A 23,635-nucleotide genomic window follows, 5' to 3' on the forward strand; every position below is an offset into this window, starting at 1 on the left:
CAGTGAAAACATGTTAAAGTTAATCGAAATTGCATGGTAGACTAAAATTTGAACCAGCTTTTCCATGTCTCACACAATGATTTCAACATCAGTCAATGCATAATATCTAGGGACACTATTATGGCTATGTGTTTGTGTCCTCTTTCCATAAGTGTTGTCAGAGTCAAGCCCTTGAGCTCCTAGAAATGGCCACACTTCCACTCACATAGGTAGATTCCATCAAGAGTGTTCTCGTAATTATAACACTATAACATATTTATGTTATGGGTCCATTGAGAGTACATTGCTCATCCTTCCCTTATCATTACGAGTACCTAGCACTTTAATCTTAGGATGAATTTATTTATAGTGTTAACAGTCACGTTTTAACACCCCAAACTCGGTCTAGACGTTATAGTTGAATCTGGAAATGTTACAAAGGAGAATTGTAAAGTCACCCTTGTTGTAATGAAAATATCGTATATTTTGTTATTAAAAGAATCCACTTTTTAGGAAAAGATTTTATTAGACACATCATGAAACCATCAATTGTTTGCCCTTTTAAGTAAAACAATGATTTACAATAGAAAATGTCGTTTGTTAAGTTAAAAAAACTGAGTTGGTGTTCTCAAAAACATTTGTTTGCGTAAAACATTTGTTTTCGTAAATTGTTTTATTAAGCGTCGCAAGAAACTTAAATCAAAAACCAAAACCAACAACCAAACCAAAAATTCTGGAGAGTCCTATATTTACAAAACTTTCAAAAATAATCTAGGAATTTAAATAAACTTTTTAAATAAATGATAACACTATAGAATAACTTATTTTTATGTATTAATTATGTATTTATTCAGAGTATGATCCTGCTAATTTGAGCTATTTATGATCTTTTATTTCATAGGGACTAAATTTGAGGCAAAAGCAAAATTAAGGGCCAAAGGCGTGAATTTAGAGATAAAATGGGCCAATATACGACACAAGGAAAGTTGGTTCTAAAAGTGCAAGCTTAGAGGACACAAGGGTTGAAATGCAAAAAGAAAACTCAAACACCAGACCAGAATGTATACAGATTCTTCATCATGTTGCTCTTTGTGTTATTTTGTTTGCATATGAATTTAGAGCAACATCTGTCCTTTTTTTCTCAATCCCTGTGTTACTGAATTCATTTGTTTTTTAGACTTCATTCATTTTCTTTTCATTATACCTCTTGGGGTCGGTCTTCTTTGACTCTTGTTCAAAGTTCCAACATTGAGTTCTACTTGTTGAATGTTGCAAAAAAAATTTTAACTTTTGATTAATTATACTCATTCATTTATAGTTATTGGAACACTATAAATATTTAGAAATGTTCTAACAATCTCCCCCCATTTTCAAAATATTTTAGATTTTGATATTCTTAAAAATCAATTTGCATAAATGAATGTGTCTTACGATTGAATCTTCACTTAGTGAAAACATGTTAAAGTTAATCGAAATTGCATAGTAGACTAAACTTTGAACCAGCTATTCCATGTCTCACACAATGATTTCAACATCAGTCAATGCATAGTATCTAGGGACACATTATGGCTATGTGTTTGTGTCCTCTTTTCATAACTGCTGTCAGAGTCAAGCCCTTGAGCTCCTAGAAATGGCCATACTTCCACTCACATAGGTAGATTCCATCAAGAGTGTTCTCGTAATTATAACACTATAACATATTTATGTTATGGGTCCATTAAGAGTACATTACTCACCCTTCCCTTATCATTACGAGTACCTAGCACTTTTATCTTAGGATGAATTTATTTATAGTGTTAACAGTCACATTGTAACACCCCAAATCTGGTCTAGACGTTATAGTTGAATCTGGAAATGTTACAAAGGAGAATTGTAAAGTCACCCTTGTTGTAATGAAAATATCGTATAATTTGTTATTAAAAGAATCCACTTTTTAGGAAAACATTTTATTATACACATCATGAAACCATCAATTGTTTGCCCTTTTAAGTAAAACTATAATTTACAACAGAAAATGATGTTCGTTAAGTTATAAAAACTGAGTTGGTGTTCTCAAAAACATTTGTTTTCGTAAATTGTTTTAATAAGCGTCGCAGGAAATTTAAACAAAAAATCAACGACCAACAACCAAACCAAAAATTCTAAAGAGTCCCATATTTACAAAACTCTCAAAAATAATTCAGGAATTTAAATAAATTTTTAAATAAATGATAACACTATAGAATAACGTATTTTTATGTATTAATTATGTATTTATTCTGAGTATGATCCTGCTAATTTGAGTTATTTATGATCTTTTATTTCATGGGGACTAAATTTGAGGCAAAAGCAAAATTAAGGGCCAAAAGCGTGAATTTAAAGATAAAATGGGCCAATGTGCAACACAAGGAAAAGTTGGTGCTAAAAGTGCAAGCATAAAGGACACAAGGGTTGAAATGCAAAAAGAAGAGATTTTATTCTATCAGGCTCTATTTTAATTATATTAGGATAATTAATATTAAGATAATTATTAAGGATTATTTAATTTAGGATTTTATTTAATTTATATTTATTTATCTTCAATTAAATGTATTTATCTTTTGAGAGTTTAAGTAGGATTAGACTATCTCCCCTAGCACTATGAATAGGGGGTGAAGTGACTCAAAAGAGATCCATCTTTTTCTGTAAACACTCTCTCCCCAAAAGTCTAGGCTTTTGTTCTTCTCATATTTCCTTTCAATTAAATCTCCATTTTTATTATAAATTTTTTTTCCACCACAACCATGAGCCACTAAACCCATCTAGCCAAAAGTTGTCGATATTCCCCAAAAAGGGTTCTTGAGGCTTAGAGTCTGTACTTAGCCTCCTTGCTGAGTATTAATCGTTTCTCCGTACTACGGGGTTGATGCTTCCGTCCATATCCCTTAAGAAGTAAGCTTTTCAACATATGCAAAGGCGGTCTCTTTGTATGTTTTGGGAAGGTTGCACAGTCAGTTCATTAGTTTATTGCATCTGAGGTTGGCAAGCCCAAGAGACAAAATGCTGTGAGATTCGCCATTGAGAAACATTGATCTAGCATAAGATGATCCCACAGAAACGATTGTTGGCTGAAGTCAAGTTCCACTAAATCATAAGTCTAAATCCTTGGAGCTGGTGGTCGTAGGCATCCTCTTCCATTATAACTGGCTTATTTGGTTTGGAAAGGATCATCTAAAAGCCAAGGATTGAACCCAAGGCGGAACGAGACAATTGGAGGTTGGAACCTCCCATAAGAATTTCCTTTCTCTCAACTCTATTTTTAATTTCTCAAATTTTTTATTTAATATTCTTAATTTTGTTTTTATTTTATTTTTCGTTTCTACATCCAAACCTTTAATTCTGTTATTTTTTTTATTTTTTTCCAGGAACGCAGGTTTTCTTGGGAAAGATTCTACTTGTGATTTCACGGAACAAGATATTGTACAAATCTAGTCCCTGAGGATTTGACCCTACTTCCCTTTTACTATTATTTTTCATTATTTATTAGGGATAGGATATTTTTTGTGCTTTCAACGACCGCATCAAATCTTGGCGCCGTTACCGGGGACTGACAACGTACTAATCTTATTTTTCTCTTATGACCAGATCTGCTCCAGGTACTCTTGTGTTCGATTCAAAAATTGAGAAGGCTGCTAGAGCCAATCGCAATGAGACAAAGTTATAAAAAAAAGCAGTAAGCTGTGGTTAGAACTCAAAGTAACCAACTGACAGAAATCAAAGCCGACAACGAAGCTGAGTCTAGGGTTAACAAAAACCCTACTCAAACACTTGAAAGTGAAAAAGTAGAAGTCAACTCACCAGAAGAAGTGCTTAACGCTAAGATTAATGAAAACTCGAATCTAGCACACCAACCAATGGCTCAAACGATTCGGCAACTGGCCGAAGCTCCGACAGAACAACCGCCATTGTGCATCACGTATCCTACTGTGGATACTAATTTTGAGTTGAAGTTAGGTTTAATCCAGTTACTGCCAACTTTTCCTGGGTTGCAAAATGAAAATCCCCACAAGCATCTGAAAGAGTTTCATATGTTTTGTCTTAGCATGGAACCTCAAGGGGTAACTGAGGATCAGATTAAATTGCGTGCTTTCCCTTTCTCCCTAGTAGATTTCGCTAAGAAATGATTATTTTATTTACCCCTAGATCTATTGATAACACTCTAGAATAACATATTTTTATGTATTAATTATGTATTTATTCTGAGTATGATCCTGCTAATTTGAGCTATTTATGATCTTTTATCTCATAGGGACTAAATTTGAGGCAAAAGTGAAATTAAGGGCCAAAAACGTGAATTTAGAGATAAAATGGGCCAATGTGCGACACAAGGAAAAATTTGTGCCAAAAGTGCAAGCATGGAGGACACAAGGGTTGAAATGCAAAAAGAAGAGATTTTATTTTATTAAACTCTATTTTAATTATATTAGGATAATTAATATTGAGATAATTATTAAGGATTATTTTTAGGATTTTATTTTATCTTTATTTATCTTCAATTAAATGTATTTATCTTTTAGGAATTTAAGTAGAATTAGAATATCTCCCCTAGCACTATAAATAGGGGGTGAAGTGACTCAAAAGGGTATCATCTTTTCTTTTTCTGTAAACACTCTCTCCCCAAAAGTCTAGGCTTTTGTTCTTTTCATATTTCTTTTCAATAAAATCTTTATTTTTATTTTATTTATTTTCTTTTCTACCACAACCATGAGCCACTAAACCCATCTAGCCGAAGGTTGTCAAAAATCCCCAAAAGGTTCTTGAGGCTTAGAATTCGTACTTAGCCTTCTTGCTGAGTATTCATCGTTTCTCCGCACTACGGGGTTGACGCTTCCGTCCAAGTCCCTTAAGAAGTAAGTTTTTCAACATATGCAAAGGCGGCCTCTTTGTATGTTTTGAGAAGGTTGCACAGTCGGTTCGTTAGCTTACTGCGTCAGAGGTTGGCGAGCCCAAGAGACAAAATGGCGTGGGATTCGCCATTGAGAAGCGTTGATCTAGCATAAGGCGATCTCACAGAAGCGATTGTTAGCTAGAGTCAGGTTCCATCAAATCGTAAGTCTAAATCATTGGAGCTGGTGGTCGTAGGCGTCCTCTTCCACTATAACTGGCTTATTTGGTTTGGGAAGGATCATCTAAAAGCCGAGGATTGAACCCAAGGCGGAACGAGACAACTGGAGGCTGGAATCTCCCATAAGAATTTTCTTTCTCTTAACTTTATTTTAATTTCTCGAATTTTCAATTCAATATTCTTAATTCTGTTTTTATTTTATTTTTCGTTTCTAGATCCAACAATTTAATTCTGCTATTGTTTTTATTTTTTTTCAGGAACGCAGGTTGTCTTGGGCAAGACTCTGCTTGGGATATCACAGAACAAGATATTTTGCAAGTCCAGTCCCTGAGGATTTGACCCTACTTCCCTTTTACTATTCTTTTCATTATTTATTAGGGATAGGATATTTTTGGTGCTTTCAACGACCGCATCAAATTTTGGTGCCGTTGCCGGGGACTGGCAACGTACTAATCTTGTTTTTTGTTTCTTATGACCAGATCTGCTCCAGGTACTCTTGCGTTCGATTTAGAAATTCAGAAGACTGCTAGAGCCAATCGCAAGGAGACAAAGTTACGAAAAATGCAGTCAGCGGTGGTTGGAACTCAAAGTAATCCACTGCCAGAAATTGAAGTCGACGACGAAGCTGAGTCTAGGGTTAACGAAAATCCTACTCGAACACTTGAAAGCGAAAAAGTAGAAGTCGACTCACCAGAAGAAGTGCTTAACGCTAGGGTTAACGAAAACCCAAATTTAGCACACGAACCAATGGCTCAAACAATTCGGCAACTGGCTGAAGCTCCAACAGAACAACCGCCATTATGCATCGCGTATCCTACTATGGATACTGATTTTGAATTGAAGTCAGGTTTAATCCAGTTATTGCCAACTTTTCGTGGGTTACAAAATGAAAATCCCCACAAGCATCTGAAAGAATTTCATATGGTTTGTCTTAGCATGAAACCTCAGGGGGTAACTGAGGATAAGATTAAATTGCGTGCTTTCCCTTTCTCCTTAGCAGATTCTGCTAAGGAATAGTTATTTTATTTACCCCCTGGATCTATTACAACTTGAGCTGATCTATCTCGTTTGTTTCTGAACAGGTTTTTTCCAGCGTCTCGAGCAGCTGAGCTAAGAAGAGAGATCATTGGAATAAGGCAAAAAGAAGCTGAGTCCCTTTACGATTATTGGGAGCGATTTAAGAAGTTGTGTGCAAGCTGCCCACAACATGGTATAACAGAGCAATCTCTCCTCCAATACTTTTACGAAGGTTTGAAGCCCATGGAGATGAATATGGTAGACGCTGCTAGTGGAGGAGCATTGGTCAACATGACTCCCCAACAAGCGAGAGACTTGATCTCCACGATGGCTGCAAATTCTCAGCAGTTCCGAGCCAATACTGAACCCCTAGAAGGGTTCATCAGCTAAGTAATTCAACCTTAGAGGATAAAGTTGATAGACTTACTAATATGATGAATTCTCTTATTGTAGAAAAAGCGAAGACAGCTCGATTATGCGGAATATGTGCTACACCTGATCACACAACTGATGCATGTCCCAGTTTGTATGATGATGCCACGGCCCATCTGGATGCTGTTGGAAATTTCCCTGGGCCACCACAAAGGCAGTATGACCCCTACGCTAATACCTACAACCCAGGATGGAGGGACCACCCTAACTTAAGTTATGGGGCAAATCCACGAAATAACCAGCCATACCAAAATCGATTTTCACAACAGCCGCAAGGTTCAGGTAATTTTCTAGAAACCATGGTCAATAAGTTAGCAGCTAATGTTCTTGATTTTCAGCAGCAAAATCTTAATTTCCAAAAAGAGATGAAGGATTTCCAACAGAAAACTGAGACGTCCATCAGAGAGTTGACCACATCGATCGAGAAATTAACCTCTCAAGGGAAGCTGACGTCACAAACAGAACCAAACCCTAGACAAAATGCAAATGCAGTGACGTTACGAAGCGGAAAGGTACTGGAATCGATTCCTGACAGGAATCTTGCCCAAGAAATTACCTAGGAAAAAACTGAAAAAGACGAACAGGTCCGACCGAAGCCTCTATTGCCTAAAATTCAACCTCCATTTCCAGAACGATTCAACTAGTGTCGAAGAGGTAAAGAGGACAAAGAAATCCTCGAAACATTTAGGAATGTCGAGATCAATATTCCGCTGTTAGATGCCATCAAACAAATACCACGGTATGCTAAATTTCTTAAAGAGCTTTGCACCAACAAGCGAAAATTGACAGGTAATGAAAGGGTGAATGTTGGTGAGAATGTATCTGCAGTGTTACAGCGAAAAATGCCGGGAAAATGCAATGATAGGGGCATGTTTGCAATACCATGCAAAATAGGCCATCTGGGAATTAAAAAGGCTATGTGTGATCTAGGGGCTTCTATAAATGTAATGACATATTCTGTTTATGAATCACTTAACGCAGGTTTTTTGACAAAAACAGGTGTTATCATTCAATTGGCGGACAGGTCTGTTGTGCATCCAGAAGGAGTCCTTGAGGATGTTCTGGTAAAAGTTAACGAGTTTATTTTCCCTGTAGATTTTTATGTGATCAAAATGGATGAGGATAGCACTCTTGGATCTTCAGATCTCCTGCTGGGTCGACCGTTCCTTAGTACAGCAAATACTAAAATTGATGTTCGAAGTGGAACTCTCACGATGGAGTTTGATGGGGAGATCGTAAAGTTTAATGTCTACAACGCCATTAGCCATCCAAGCGAAATATTGAGCGTAAATCGTATCGACATAATTGACTCTTTGGTGGAAGAAAATTTTGAGCCAATTTATGGAGATAATTCTGAACTTAATGAAATTGAATTTGTTAATGAGTTATTATCTCCAAATACTAAATTGTTACCTTTTGTTATACAGGCACCAGAGTTGGAGTTAGAACCCACAGAACAGGCAAGGAAATTAGACATCCAAGAGTTAGAAGAAATTCGCAATGATGCCTACGAGAATGCTCACATTTATAAAGACAAAACAGAGTTGTTTCACGATAATAGAATAGCTCAGAAGCATTTTTCGGTAGGAAAAAAAGTTTTACTTCATAACTCTGTGTTAAAGTTATTCCCAGGTAAGCTTCGATCACGATGGCAGAGACCTTTTATTGTTACTGAAGTGTTCACACATGGAGCAGTTGAAATAGAGAGTGAAGAATCTGGAAAGCGGTTCGTAGTCAATGGCCAGTGGTTGAAGCCATTTTATGAGAATTTTCAAGCCCACACGGTTAAGAAAATCCATTTGGAACCACCATAGAACCAATAACGGCTTCGAGCTAACGACGTTAAACAAGCGCTTGTTGGGAGGCAACCCAATTTTTATTTTTTTATTATATTTTTTCTTTATTTTCTTTATTACTTTATTTTATTTTACTTATTTGGATATTAATAAATTTTTCTTCTTTTGCTTAGATAAAACAAAGCGAAAAAAAAAGAAGCAAACCGTTAAGCAACACTTAAAGCGCATTGAGGCCTGACTTGAAACCTTTGGCCAGCAACTGACCAAGCTCATTGCCATCATTTGTGATCATACGGGGAGTTTTTCTAAACTTTTCTACCTATTTATTTCTTTTCGTCCACATTGAGGACAATGTGCTTTCAGTAGGGGGAGGTACTCTTCGTTATTACTATCATTTTCTGCTGTGATTTTGGTTACTGTTGCTGTTGCTGTGATTATTTTTGGCTGGTGTTGCTGCTTGAGGCTTTATTTTGTCCATCTCCTGCCTCTTTTCATGCCCAAGATTTTTACCAAGAATTGCCTACTGTTTGACCTACAAGCATGATTCTTGTTTTCTGAGAAAATTACGAATTTTTCATAATTGATGCCATCTCCACTGTTTTATTTTTATTAGAGTAAAAATAATTGTGATTCATAAAGTTAACTTTATCTTGCTTTTCGTAAAAAAATTTATTATTAATGTCATTTAATGTTCCGTGGTTATGAGTGCAACTTAAAAACGTGACTGACTGAGTAACCGGGGTAGGGTGCTTGGGTTGTCATTCTATTTCACCTCAAAAGGTTGTGTGACGTGTTAGGTAAAACTCCGCTAACCGGAATTAATTTTTAAGAACATGTTGGGCTGAGTAACCGGGGTGGGGTGCTTGGCTGTCATCTCTCTTCGCGTCAAAAGGTTTGATGTGTTCTTAAGAAAATTATAATAAATTAGGAGTTTGCTGGGCTGAGTAACCGGGGTGGGGTGCTTGGCTGTCATCTCTCTTCGCGTCAAAAGGTTCAGTATATTCCTAAAGCATAAAAAAAACAAAAACAAAAAAACAAAAAAAAAAGAAAAAAATAATTTGGGGACTAAAAGAGGAAACAAATAGGGTGTCTTGGTAGGTTTGGTAAATTACCTAATTTTCATTCAATAATTCAAGTTGATTCTAATTTTTGTGTGTATTAATTGAAAAACTTTTTCTGTTTTACTTAAAGCAAGCTTAGGGTTCTCTTTATTTTTCATATGCATTTTTGACTGATTTTTATAAAACTTTGGAGTTGTATTTCTTTTATGGCAGAATCTAACTTTCACAGTAGATAGGAACCATACTTGAGGGCAATCATGGGCTAAGTAGGGGGGATTTGATAACACTCTAGAATAATGTATTTTTATGTATTAATTATGTATTTATTCTGAGTATGATCCTGCTAATTTGAGCTATTTATGATCTTTTATCTCATAGGGACTAAATTTGAGGCAAAAGTGAAATTAAGGGCCAAAAGCGTGAATTTAGAGATAAAATGGGTCAATGTGCGACATAAGGAAAAGTTTGTGCCAAAAGTGCAAGCATGGAGGACACAAGGGTTGAAATGCAAAAAGAAGAGATTTTATTTTATTAAACTCTATTTTAATTATATTAGGATAATTAATATTGAGATAATTATTAAGGATTATTTTTAGGATTTTATTTTATCTTTATTTATCTTCAATTAAATGTATTTATCTTTTAGGAATTTAAGTAGAATTAGAATATCTCCCCTAGCACTATAAATAGGGGGTGAAGTGACTCAAAAGGGATCATCTTTTTCTTTTTCTGTAAACACTCTCTCCCCAAAAGTCTAGGCTTTTGTTCTTTTCATATTTCTTTTCAATAAAATCTTTATTTTTATTTTATTTATTTTCTTTTCTACCATAACCATGAGCCACTAAACCCATCTAGCCGAAGGTTGTCAAAAATCCCCAAAAAGGTTCTTGAGGCTTAGAATTCGTACTTAGCCTTCTTGCTGAGTATTCATCGTTTCTCCGCACTACGGGGCTGACGCTTCCGTCCAAGTCCCTTAAGAAGTAAGTTTTTCAACATATGCAAAGGCGGCCGCTTTGTATGTTTTGAGAAGGTTGCACAGTCGGTTCGTTAGCTTACTGCGTCAGAGGTTGGCGAGCCCAAGAGACAAAATGGCGTGGGATTCGCCATTGAGAAGCGTTGATCTAGCATAAGGCGATCTCACAGAAGCGATTGTTAGCTAGAGTCAGGTTCCATCAAATCGTAAGTCTAAATCATTGGAGCTGGTGGTCGTAGGCGTCCTCTTCCACTATAACTGGCTTATTTGGTTTGGGAAGGATCATCTAAAAGCCGAGGATTGAACCCAAGGCGGAACGAGACAACTGGAGGCTGGAATCTCCCATAAGAATTTTCTTTCTCTTAACTTTATTTTAATTTCTCGAATTTTCAATTCAATATTCTTAATTCTGTTTTTATTTTATTTTTTGTTTCTATATCCAACAATTTAATTCTGCTATTGTTTTTATTTTTTTTCAGGAACGCAGGTTGTCTTGGGCAAGACTCTGCCTGGGATATCACGGAACAAGATATTTTGCAAGTCCAGTCCCTGAGGATTTGACCCTACTTCCCTTTTACTATTCTTTTCATTATTTATTAGGGATAGGATATTTTTGGTGCTTTCAACGACCGCATCATCTATTACAACTTGGGTTGATCTATCTTATTTGTTTCTAAATAGATTTTTTTAAATGTCTCAAGCAGCTGAGCTAAGAAGAGAGATCGTTGGAATAAGGCAAAAAGAAGCTGAGTCCCTTTACGATTACCGAAAGCAGTTTAAGAAGTTGTGTGCAAGTTGCCCACAACATGGTATAACGAAACAATCTCTCCTCCAATACTTTTACGAAGGTTTGAAGCCCATCAAGATGAATATGGTAGACGCCGCTAGTGGAGGAGCATTGGTCAACATGACTCCCCAACAAGCGAGAGACTTGATCTTCACGATGGCTGCAAATTCTCAACAGATTCGAGCCAATACTAAACCTTCTAGAAGGGTTCACCAGCTAAGTATTCAACCTTAGAGGATAAAGTTGATAGACTTACTAATATGATGAACTCTCTTATTGCAGAAAAAGCAAAGATAACCCAGTTATACGGAATATGTGTTACACCTGATCATGCAACTAATAGAAGTCCCAGTTTGTATAATAATACCATGGCCCATCTGGATGCTATGGGAAATTTCCCTGGGCCGCCACAAAGGCGATACGACCCCTACGCTAATACCTACAACCCAGGGTGGAGGGACCATCTTAACTTAAGTTATGGGGAAAATCCATAAAATAACCAACCATACCAAAATCAGTTTCCGCAACAGTCGCAAGGTTTAGGTAATTTTCTAGAAACCATGGTCAATAAGTTAGAAGCTAATGTTCTTAATTTTCAACAGCAAACTCTTAATTTCCAAAAAGAGACGAAGGATTGCCAATAAAAAACTGAGGCGTCCATTAGAGAGTTGACCACATCAATCGAGAAATTGACCTCTCAAGGGAAGCTGCCATCACAAACAGAACCAAACCCTAGACAAAATGCAAATGTAGTGACGTTGAGAAGTGGAAAGGTATTGGAACTGATTCCTAATAGGAATCTTGGCCAAGAAACTGCCCAGGAAAAATCTGAGAAAGACAAACAGGTCCGACCGAAGCCTCCATTGCATAAAATTCAACCTCTATTTTCAGAACGATTCAACCAGTGTCGAAGAGGTAAAGAGGACAAGGAAATCCTCAAAACATTTAGGAATTCTAGATCAACATTCCGCTGTTAGACGCTATCAAATAAATATCGCGGTATGCTAAATTTCTTAAAGAGCTTTGCACCAACAAACTAAAATTAACAGGTAATGAAAGGGTGAATGATGGTGAGAATGTATCCTCAGTGTTACAGCGAAAAATGTCGGCAAAATGTAAGGATAGGGGCATGTTTGCAATACCATGCAAAATAGGCCATCTGGGAATTAAGAAGGCTATGTGTGATCTAGGATGTAATGTCGTATTTAATGTAATTTGGTCTTTATATTTTAGTTTTTAACGTAATTTAGTCTTTATATTTTTATAATGTTATCAATTAGTTTAAATAGTTAATATGGTTAACTTTTCTATTAAAATATTACGTGGTTATATATAATTTGAAAGCAATTTTTAAATCCAAAAAGTAGGGGATTAAATTCTTAAAAAATAAAAGTAGGAGGACTAAATTTGAAATGTATGAAGTGTATATAGACATAAAGCCATGGTTGTTTGAACCAAGAATTGACCGAGGTACTAGTCCAAAGAGAGGCATTAGACCACTTGACTTGTGAATCGATACAAACAAATTGAACCAGGTTAAAAAACTGATTATTATTATTATTTTTAATTTTTATGATTTTTAATGATTTATTTAATCAAACAATACAAACTAATATCTGGTCAATTTGAACCAATTTTGAAAATCTTACTTAGAATAACTTTTACTCTTTAAATTTTTATTTTATAATTTAACACAAATAAAAATAACTAAAAGTGAACCATGAGTAGATGTAAGCATGGGTCGTGCCGGGTTTAACTAAAATTTTAGGCCCGTTTGCTAGGCCCAAAAAATGGGCCTAAAATTTTGCCCAAGCCTTACCCGAATAAAAATATTAAACTTGGGCCCGACTCGGCCCGTCTCGCCCTATTAATTTTTATATTAATTTTATATAATTTTAAAAAGATATAATACATCAAAAATGCTTAAAACATCAAAATAAATATTTTCCAACAAATTGAAAACAAGTTTTAAAAAATATATATACTTAAATAACACTAATATAAATGCAACTTAACAAGCAAATGTTTCTAAAATAATAACAAAATTAACAAATGTCTTTAAAATAATAACAAAATTAACAATAAAATAAGTTTTATACAATATCTACACAATAACAACAAAATAGTAGCAACATAATAGTAAAATGATAGTAAAATAGGGAGAAAAAAACAAGAAAATAATATTAAAAAAAAGTAGATTTTTTTTGTCCTTTAGTGGATTCGGGTCGGGCTCGAAGCCAAAAATACCTTACTCGAGGCCCGGCTTATTTTTTTAATGGGCCTTATTTTTTATCCAAACTCATTTTTTGAGCCTATATTTTTATCCAAACCCCCATACATTTCAACCGGCCCGGCCCATGATCAGGTCTAACCATGAGTGAACCATACTAGCGTTAAAGAAATAGGAGATCCACAGTGGTACACGAGTTGCACAAAGGAAGGAACTACCAACTAGGGGTGGGCATTCGATTGAATCAAATCGAATCGAATCGAAAATTTTCGAGTTAATTGAGTTTTCGAATCTCATTTTATCATCCTAACTTTATTTGAAGTTTTATCGAATCGAATTGAGTGAGATGAAATTCGAATCAAATTGAATCGAATATATTTGTTCGAGTTAAATTTTAAAAAATAAATTTAGTGTTGTTTATTTTTATGTAATTTTTCAAAAAATAATTTTCTTTAAAGTTTTTAAACATGATCATACAACAAAAAATTGAAGTAAATAAGTGAATAAATAAAAGCAACACAATATCAACCCAAATAAACAACATGATTCCAAATAAACAACAAAAATAATACAACAAGATTATAATAAAAAAACATAAGTAAAAGTCCAAGTAAATAGCATGAGTCGAAATAAACAATTTAGGGTTTTTTGAGAAAAATAAATTTTAGGGTTTGAACTTTGAATGGAATGGAAACAGAGAGAAGAAGAAAATAAATGGGGGTTTTCACGATGGAATTTGCTGGGGGTGATCTGAGGGGAGAAATTGGGATTTGGGAAATTAAATCTTTAGGGCATGGGCAAACGGGCTTGGGGAAGTAGGAAAAAATAAAATGTTTGGGGTTGGGAGAAATTGGCAATTAGGTTAAATACTTGAAAGTAATTAAGTAAAAGCCTATTAAAACATGGCTGTGTGTAAGCCTGTGTAGCTCCTATGCCTTGCTTCAGTTTTCTGGTTTTCACTTTTTTTTCACTCCTTTTGCTCCTAAATGCTCTTCTAAGTATAAAAACTTGAATTTAAAGGATTAGGAGTATAAAATTCACTATTAACATCGAATAATCACCTAAAAATGCATTAAGAATGAGATTAAAACATGTTACTTTTAGCATTTATCAGAATTATAATGATATTTATGAAATTTTTAGTGTAGTATTAGTTATACTTTTTTTCATATTGGAAAGAAATATTTAATTTTATATAGTGTGATTTTTTTTCTTTTAATTTTTTTATAGTTAAATTGTTCATTTTAAAAAAAAATTAAATTGATTTGTTTGATAAGAAAAAAAATATCCAAGAAGAATTAACACTTTTTTACGTTAAAAGAAAGGCTGTTCGGATTTAGAAATTTCATGCCCTTAGAGTAAAATCCTAGATCCGTCTCTGCTTCGATAAATCATTCTATCATTGGAATATGGGAATAATTGTATCTACAAAATGAACAAATTACATGGACAAAGATAATAAATTTTAGAATACATGTTCTTTGTATTGTTTTGTTTGCATATGAATTTAGAACAATAATCCATGTAAAGCTTCAAACTTGAGTTTGTTATTGAATCATTTGTTGTTTCGACCTCATTCATTTTCTTTTCATTATATCTCTTGGGATTGGTCTTCTTTTTGACTCTTGTTCAAAGTTCCAACATATCTCATAAAGGAACGTGAGATTGAGCTATACTTGATACAGGGGAATTGTAGAGTAGCTATACTTGATACAGGGGAATTGTAGAGTCGTTGCTTGCCAATTTTAGATTCCACATTAAAAATTCTTTTGGTCTTTGTTGATAAGAATTACCTACCCCTATTGAATTGGAATTTTAATGTGAACCATTGTTTTAATTTTTTCTTCCTCATATGACATTCAAGTCTATTTTGAAGTTCATTGTTTTGCCTCTTAATCCTTGTGTTCAAGTAAATTTGTGTTATTTACAAATTTGTAGACAAATTCATGGTCGTTGCATACAATGACTTGTGTTATTTATGTTATATATGCTTATAGATTTGTGTTATTTGCAGATTTGTATGTGTTCAACAAATTACCTTGACATGTGTGCATCAAGAGTGGTTGATTTTGTTAGCTCGTTTAAACAATCGAAATATTCAAGAGGAGGTGAATTGGGCTTTAAAAACTCATGAAAGCAAAAGAATAAAGTATGAAACATTGAACACAATAATTTAGAGTAGTTCAACCCAATTACCTACTCCACTACCTTGGCTTTCCACAATTAAGGATTTTCCAAAATTTACTAATTTGATGAACCTTTGAGGACAAGGTCTATCTTTACAACTCACTTAATATTTCTACCCAAATCTTTGTTAGTACAAATCTCCTGTGAGGAAAATCTCGAACACACGAACGGAACTCGAACAGAAAAAGAAGAAATAGGAAAAAGCTCCAAGGCGTGTATCAAGTCACTATCTTTAAGGTTGTATTCGCCCCCACGTATCTTCGGTGTGCAAACAAGTTCCAAGTAAATTAACCTCTGGGATACAATGAAGCCAATGACTATTTGCATTTTGCATTGACAAAGAATAGCCCACTACACACTGAGCAATGTATGACAAGAAACTCAATTTCTATAAAGGATTTCTGCAGTAATACTTTATAGAATAATCTAATAATATTAGAAAATGAATGAAGGAAAAAAAAGAATATTACAATTTATTGGTATAATTTCCAAATGAAATCACATTCCTATTTATAGGAATTTTCATGTCTCTTCATAGAGACATATTTCATCAATAAGTGTCTTTCTGAATAATAATATCTTTAAAAACACATAATTATTCATTTAATATTATAACTATTCAAATAATATTATTTAAATAGTTATAATTCTTTTTCAAAAATCAAATAATATAATCTTTTGATTAGTTACACCCATTCATTTATAGTTATTGGAACACTATAAATATTTGAAAATGTTCCAATAATCTCTCCCCATTTTCAAATTATTTAGATTTTGATATTCTTGGAAATCAATTTACATAAATGAAGGTATCTTATGATTGAACCTTTTCTTAGTGAAAACACGTTAACGTTAATCAAAATTTCTTGTTAGACTAAGCTTTGAACCAACTATTGCATTTGATTAATCAAACACATCCCATACAATGATTTCAACATCAGTCAATGCATAGTATCTAAAGACACTATTATGGCCATGTGTCTATGTCCTCTTTTCATAAGTGCTGTCAGAGCCAAGCGATTGAGCTCCTAGAAGCGACCACACTTCCACTCAAATAGGTAGATCCCGTCAAGAATGTTTATGTAATTAGAACACTCTAACATATTTATGTTATGGGTCCATTAAGAGTACATTAGTCATACTTCCCTTATCATTACAGGTATTTAGCACTTTAATCTAAGGATGGATTTATTTATAGTGCTAACTGTCACATACTAATGATGTTCTTTGTCTCATTGAACTCAAGACTTGACATTATACCAAGTATTGAGTCGAGTTTCCATCATGGATGTCTCTAATTAATGGGCTTGAGTCCCATCCCTTTTAAGGTCCTTTTTACTACATCTCTAGTAAAACTTTTTGTCAAAGGATCCGCTAAATTTTCACTTGACCTTACATAATTAATAGTGACCACTCCATCAGAGATTAATTGTCAAACATAACTATGTCTTAATCCAATGTGTCTAGACTTTCCATTATATACTTGACTATATGCCTTTGCTAAAGTAGCCTCACTATCACAACGGATAGAAATAGGTGAAATTGGCTTAGGCCATAAAGGTACATCATAAAGCAAATTTCTTAATCATTCTGCTTCTTTAGATGCAGTAGCTAATGCAATAAATTCTGCTACCATGGTGGAATCAGTAATACATGTTTGTTTCTTGGAACCCCAAGAAATGGCTCTTCCACCAAAAATGAAGATCCATCCACTAGTAGATATATGATCAGTAAGAAAGTAGGTATCCTTGATATAGTAAAATGAGGAAATAAAGTGACAAAAAGGGAAATTTTGAATTATGGTAACATTGGGAAGTATATTATGACATATTAGTTCAAGAAAGGATTAAATCGTAAAAGTGAGAAAAGTTTTGTTGTTCAAGGGTAAATAATCAAAAATTGAAGGGTTAAAGTGTAAATATGAAAAGTTCAAGGACCAATGGTATAAATATTTTAAGGGTGGAATGATCTAGAAACTAAGGAAAATGGATGGATTAGGACTAAATTGAAAAAGGTGAAGAATTTTGAGGGACTAAATCGTAATTTTACCAAATTAAGTGATGACTCAAGGATGGAATTTTAAAAGATCATAAAGGGCAAAATGGTCAATTAGAATAGAGAGAAATCTAGAAGATAATGATGATGTTGGAGATATTTTAGATTAAATAAATAAATAAATATTAGTTTATTAGTATTTTAATTCAATTTTTAAATGATATTTTATTATTTTATTATTATTTTATTTAGTATATATACATATGTGTGGAAAGAAAGAAAAAAAAAAGCCACTATCCCATCATTTTTCCATGCATCAACATGAGAAGAAGAGAGAAAGAAAGGAAGTCTTACTTTCTTTACAATTTGGTCCTTCCACAAAAAATTCACCATTTTCATCTAGAAATCAAAAGAATTTCCATATATCCATCAAGAGAGAAAGATAACAATGAGACTATGGGGAACTAGAATATCAAGTTGGATTCAAGAAATAGAAGCTGGAGGAGAGAGAAAATCAAGTTAAAGATTGAAATCAATATGACAAGGTAAGAACATCAAGATTTTAATATATTTTTAAGTTTGATATTATTGAAAAAATATGGAACTGATGTTAATGTAAAGTTTTCGTATATATGGTCCTATGTTCTTGATATGTTAGTGAAGAAAAATAAGAGAAAGTGATGAGAAATAGTGTAGAGAAAGAAAATAAGGGTGTTATAAACATGGTAATAAACATTTTGCACTAAAATAGTTTTGGACAGGAACAGTAGACTCAATTTGAAATATCACTATAAATTATGAAAATCTAACTAGAGTATGAATAAAATATGAAATTAAATCTTATTGAGTCTAGTTTCTCATAAAAGAAATGGTGTAAGTAATGGAATTGTAAATTATAAGATATAATAAATTTTGTCAGACAAGGTCAGAATGAATTCGGGTTCCCCTGTTTTGAATTTCAAAAATCATTAAAAATTGTAAAAAAGTAATTATTGGTTATAATTTATATTTTTAAAATCCTAAATGAGTCTATTTTCAATATAAAAAAACGGGGACATCATCCGAATTCTGTACAAACAGATAATTAATTTTTAGTGAAGAAGGGTTGGAACTATCAGAGAGCAGAATAGAGGTGAATTTAAAGAATAAACTGTACTTATTGGCTTAACCAAAAATTCTAAAAATTTTACAGTAAGAAGATATGTGAGTCTAGTTTCAGGGAAAATTTTCATATCTTAATTCTGTGTCCCATAGCTCAAGATAAAAATAATTTAGTGACATGACTCGAGTGGACAGCTTTGAATGAATATATAATTAAATGGTGGAATTATAGATAATGTTACATATAGGCATATTATACATTAAGGATGTGGAATGGAGAGGAGGAGGAGGAGGAAAAATATATGATTATTCAACCAGCATGAGTTTTCATTAAAAATGGCTAATTTGCATGTTTTAGGTTCAGGGACTAAATTGAATAAAAGTAATATTTTAAGGGTAAATTTGTAAAAATGTCAAAAAGTGACCAAATTGCATGAAATGAATTGTTTTATTATTTAAATTAATAAATTGAATGAAATAGTAATCTATATCAAGATTGGATGGAAATTCAAGGGAAATAGAAAATTACCAAAATGTCCCTAAATTTTGGTATTTCTACAATTTAGCTTGGTAAGTTTGTGTAACTTGAATTATATTCTTAGATGATTGAAATATATATATTGGATTGAGAAACTGAATTGAATTGTGAACATGAGAAATTGTGAATTTAATGAAATAGAAATGAAGCTTTGAATTACATGAGTAAATATAGGGTCTTGTAGGCCCTATTTGTTACGAATATAATATTTTGAGGATATGTTGTAAAGAATTATAAAAGCACGTTAATAATTTAAAAGTATTAATTCGGATGAAATTTTGTAACTCGGTTTAATACGTATGCAAATGTATGTCTTCTAGTAATGCCTCGTACCCTATTTTGGCGTCGAATACGGGTAAGGGGTGTTACAATGTGACATCGCCAGATTCGGTCATAACGTTTAGACCGGGTTTGGGGTGTTACATGATCTTCCAAACTTGTAATCCAACTAGCATCCGAATACCCTTCTAAAACTGGAGGATATCCACTATAACACAATCCATAGTTAATAGTTCTATTTAAGCACCTAAGTACTCTATTCAATTGCCAATGCAAACTACTTGGATTACTTGTGTACCTACTCAATTTCCCAACAGCATATGCAATTTCTAGTCTTGTACAAGTCATTATGTACATAAGACAACCAATTAGACTTGCATATTTAATTGATCAATTTTCCTACCAGTATTAGATACTAATTTTATTTGAGGATCCATGGGTGTAGACGCTGGTATACAGTTGAAAATATCAAACTTTTTAAGCACATTTTCAATGTAACGTGATTGTGATAAAGCTATAGTGCTTTCATCTCAGGTTATATTAATCTCAAGAATAACATCTACTACACCCATACCTTCATAGCAAAGTTGTTCGACAAGAATTTCTTTGTGTTTTCTATTTGTTCCAAATCGGTGCCAAAAATGAGCATGTCATCTACATATAAGCAAATTATGACACCTTTTCCATTTTCAAAATTGCTATATATGCACTCATCGGATTCATTTATTTTATAGCCATTAGCTAAAACAACATTGTCAAACTTTTGGTGCCATTATTTTGGTGCTTGTTTAAGTCCAAATAAAGATTTAACAAGCTTACATAGCTTATGCTCTTGTCCTGGAATAACAAATCCTTCCGGTTGTTCCATGCATACTTCATCTTCCAAATCACCATTTAAAAATACAGGTCTAACATCCATTTGATGAACAACCAAATTATATATAAAGGTAAGTGATATTAAGAGTCTAATTGTAGCAATCCTTGCTACTGGAGCAAAGGTATCAAAGTAATTAATACATTGTTTTTGTGTAAAACCTTTGGCTACCAACCTTGCTTTAAATTCATCAATGATTCCATCAACCTTCATTTTCTTTTTGAAGATCCATTTACAACCTATTGGTTTGGAACTCGGTGGAAGATCAACTAAGATCCAAGTTTAATTTCCTATTATTGAATCCATCTCATCATTTATTGTTTCTTTCCAAAAGGCAGAGTCTTGAGATTTCATTGCCTCTTCAAATGTAATAGGACCACATTCCGTATTATAACAATAAGGTTTCGTATTGCATATACTTTCGCCCTTTCCTTATACAAGAAACATAATGAAATCTGGTCCAAAATCTTTGACCTTTTTAATCCCCTTACTTCTTCTTAATTCTTGACAAGATTCATCATTATTATCAATTTGTTCCAATGGAATCTCATTCTCATTTGAAGAATGAATCACATTGTTGTGGCTATAATTATCTTGGTATAAAATTAAATCTATTTTCATCAAAAATAGCACCTCTTGATTCAATAACAGTATTAATTGAAATTGAATCATTTGGTTCAATTACCATGAACCTATATGCCTTGCTATTATGTGCATATCCTATAAATATGCATTCAATTCCACTTTCAGCTAACTTTTTTACGTTCGGGTGTTAGAATTTTGATAATAGTTCTCCAACCCCAAACCTTCAAATAATTAAAGTTTGGTTTCCTTTTCTTCCATTGTTCATAAGGGGTTATTTAAGTTTCCTTATTAGGAACTCTATTCAATATATGACAAGCTGTTAGAACAACTTCTCCCCAAAAACCTTGTCCAAGACCTTAATATGATAACGATGAATTTACCATTTCAGTCAACACTCTATTTTTCCTTTCAGCTACACCATTTTGTTGTGGTGTGTAAGGGGCTGAAACTTGATGGACAATTCCAATGGATTCAAAATAACTTGGATTATAGTATTCTCCACCTCTATCCGATCTTAAGCACTTGATAAATGATTCACACTGAAGTTCAACTTCAAATTTATAAACTTTAAATTTATCAAGCACTTCATCTTTTAAATGCAATAAATATACATAACAATATCTAGAACAATCATTAATAAAAGTAACAAAATATTTCTTTCCACCTAATATAGGAGTATTATGCATGTCACATAAATCACTATGTATCAAACCAAGCAATTTTGTTTTCCTTTTAACCTTAGGGAAAGGTTTCTTGTAATTTTAGTCAACATACATGTATTGCATTGTTCAATATTATTATTAAAAACAAGAATTGAATCTAACTTATACATGTCATTCATTTTTCTATAATTCAAATGACCTAATCTATAATGCCACAAACAAAAAGATCCAACCATATAAGCAGAAATAGTATTTTTATTTTTATTAATAATATTGAGTTTGAACATACTCTCATACATATACCCTTTCCTTACAAAAACTCCTCCCTTAGACAAAATAAACTTATCTACCTCAAAAACAAGTTTGAAGCCAAACTTATTCAACAAACTTCTAGACACTAAATTCTTCCTAACTTCTGGTACATAATATAAATCATTTAAGGTTAAAAACTTTCCAGAAGTGAATTGTAGTTTAACAGACCCTTTGCCTTTGATTGCTGCGGTGGAAGAATTTTCCATGTACAAGATGTCATTTTCACATTGTGTGAACTTTGTGAACATGCTTTTGTCTTTGCACACATGTTTGGTTGCTCTGATATCAATCCACCATGTATTATCATCTTGTGCCATATTAATTTCAGATATCATTGCAATGAACTTTTCGTTATTATCAGCCTTAGAAGATGATTTCTTCTTTAAAAATTGACATTCATTCTTGAAATGTCCCGACTTACCATAATGATAGCATGAGCCCTTTTGTTTCTTTTTGAACTTAGGTTCTCTATCAGTTTGTTTGAACTTATTCTTGAATGGTTTAGTAGTTTGTACTTCCTCTGTAACATGCACTTTGGCATTTTCAGAATTTAGGTTCTGGTATTGCTTTCGATTTTCTTCTTCAATACGAAGATGATTTGCCAAAGACTCAAGAGATATTTCCTCTTTCTTATGTTTTAGACTTCTTTTAAAGTCTTTCCAAGATTGAGGAAGTTTGTCTATTATGGAGGATACAACAGTCATTTCATCCATTTTCATATCATATTGCTTGAATTGATTCAGCATTTTTTCAATATCACGGATTTGTTCCATAACAAAATGACCATCAACCATTTGATAATTATTGAAACGACTGGCAAGAAATTTCTTACTTGTAACATCTTCGATCATGTATCTTGTCTCCAATTTGTCCCATAATTCTTTAGCCGTGACCTCGTTTTGGTAAGTGTCGAACAAACCATCAAATGAACCATTCAATATGTGGCCCATGCACATGTAATCAGCATTGTCCCATTTTTGACTTTCTCGGGTTGCTGCAACAGATTCGTTATCATTCTCTTCAGGTCTTGGAGTATCCAAAACACAAGCAATCTTCAAAGTTGATAATAAGAAGTGCATCTTTTCTGCCATCGTCGAAAATTACCACCATCAAACCTATCAAGTTTGACAAAGCTGGAAGCCAACTCCCTTAGTGTTCCACTTTCATATGTTGTGGTAGTCATCATGAAATATAACCTAAAATTGTTAGTACAAATCTCTGGTGAGGAAAATCTCGAACACACGAACGGAACTTGAGCAGAAAAAGAAGAAATAGGACAAAGCTTCAATGCGTGTATCAAGTCACAATCTTTAAGGTTATATTCTCCCCCACCTATCTTCGATGTGCAAATGAGTTCCAAGCAAATTAACCTTGAGGATCAAATGAAGCCAATGACTATTTGCATTTTGCACTGACGAAAGTGGCCCACTACACACTGGGCAATGTATGACAAGAAACTCAATTTCTATAAAGGATTTCTACAGTAATACCTTATAAAATTATCTAATAATATTAAAAAATGAAGGAAGGAAAGAAAAAATATTAGAATTTGTTGGTATGATTTCCAAATGAAATCTTATTCCTATTTATAGGAATTTTCATGTCTCTTTCATAGAGACATCTTTCGTCAATAGGTGTCTTTATGAATAATAATGTCTTTAAAATAAACACATAATTATTCATTTAATATTATAACTATTTAAATAATATTATTTAAATAGTTATAATTCTTTTTCAAAAATCA

The 23,635-nt window shown here is 33.3% G+C and overlaps 1 non-coding gene across 1 annotated transcript; it reads right to left on the bottom strand.

Moving 5' to 3' along the window:
- Nucleotides 1-6,169: 6,169 nt before the first annotated feature.
- LOC121218035 (small nucleolar RNA R71) lies at nt 6,170-6,276 on the bottom strand. Its single transcript, XR_005914307.1, has one exon. It is a non-coding gene; the product is annotated as a small nucleolar RNA R71 (small nucleolar RNA).
- Between the last annotated feature and the right edge of the window lie 17,359 nt (nt 6,277-23,635).

The sequence above is a fragment of the Gossypium hirsutum genome, chromosome D05 (assembly GCF_007990345.1).
Source record: "Gossypium hirsutum isolate 1008001.06 chromosome D05, Gossypium_hirsutum_v2.1, whole genome shotgun sequence".
NCBI lineage: Eukaryota > Viridiplantae > Streptophyta > Magnoliopsida > Malvales > Malvaceae > Gossypium > Gossypium hirsutum.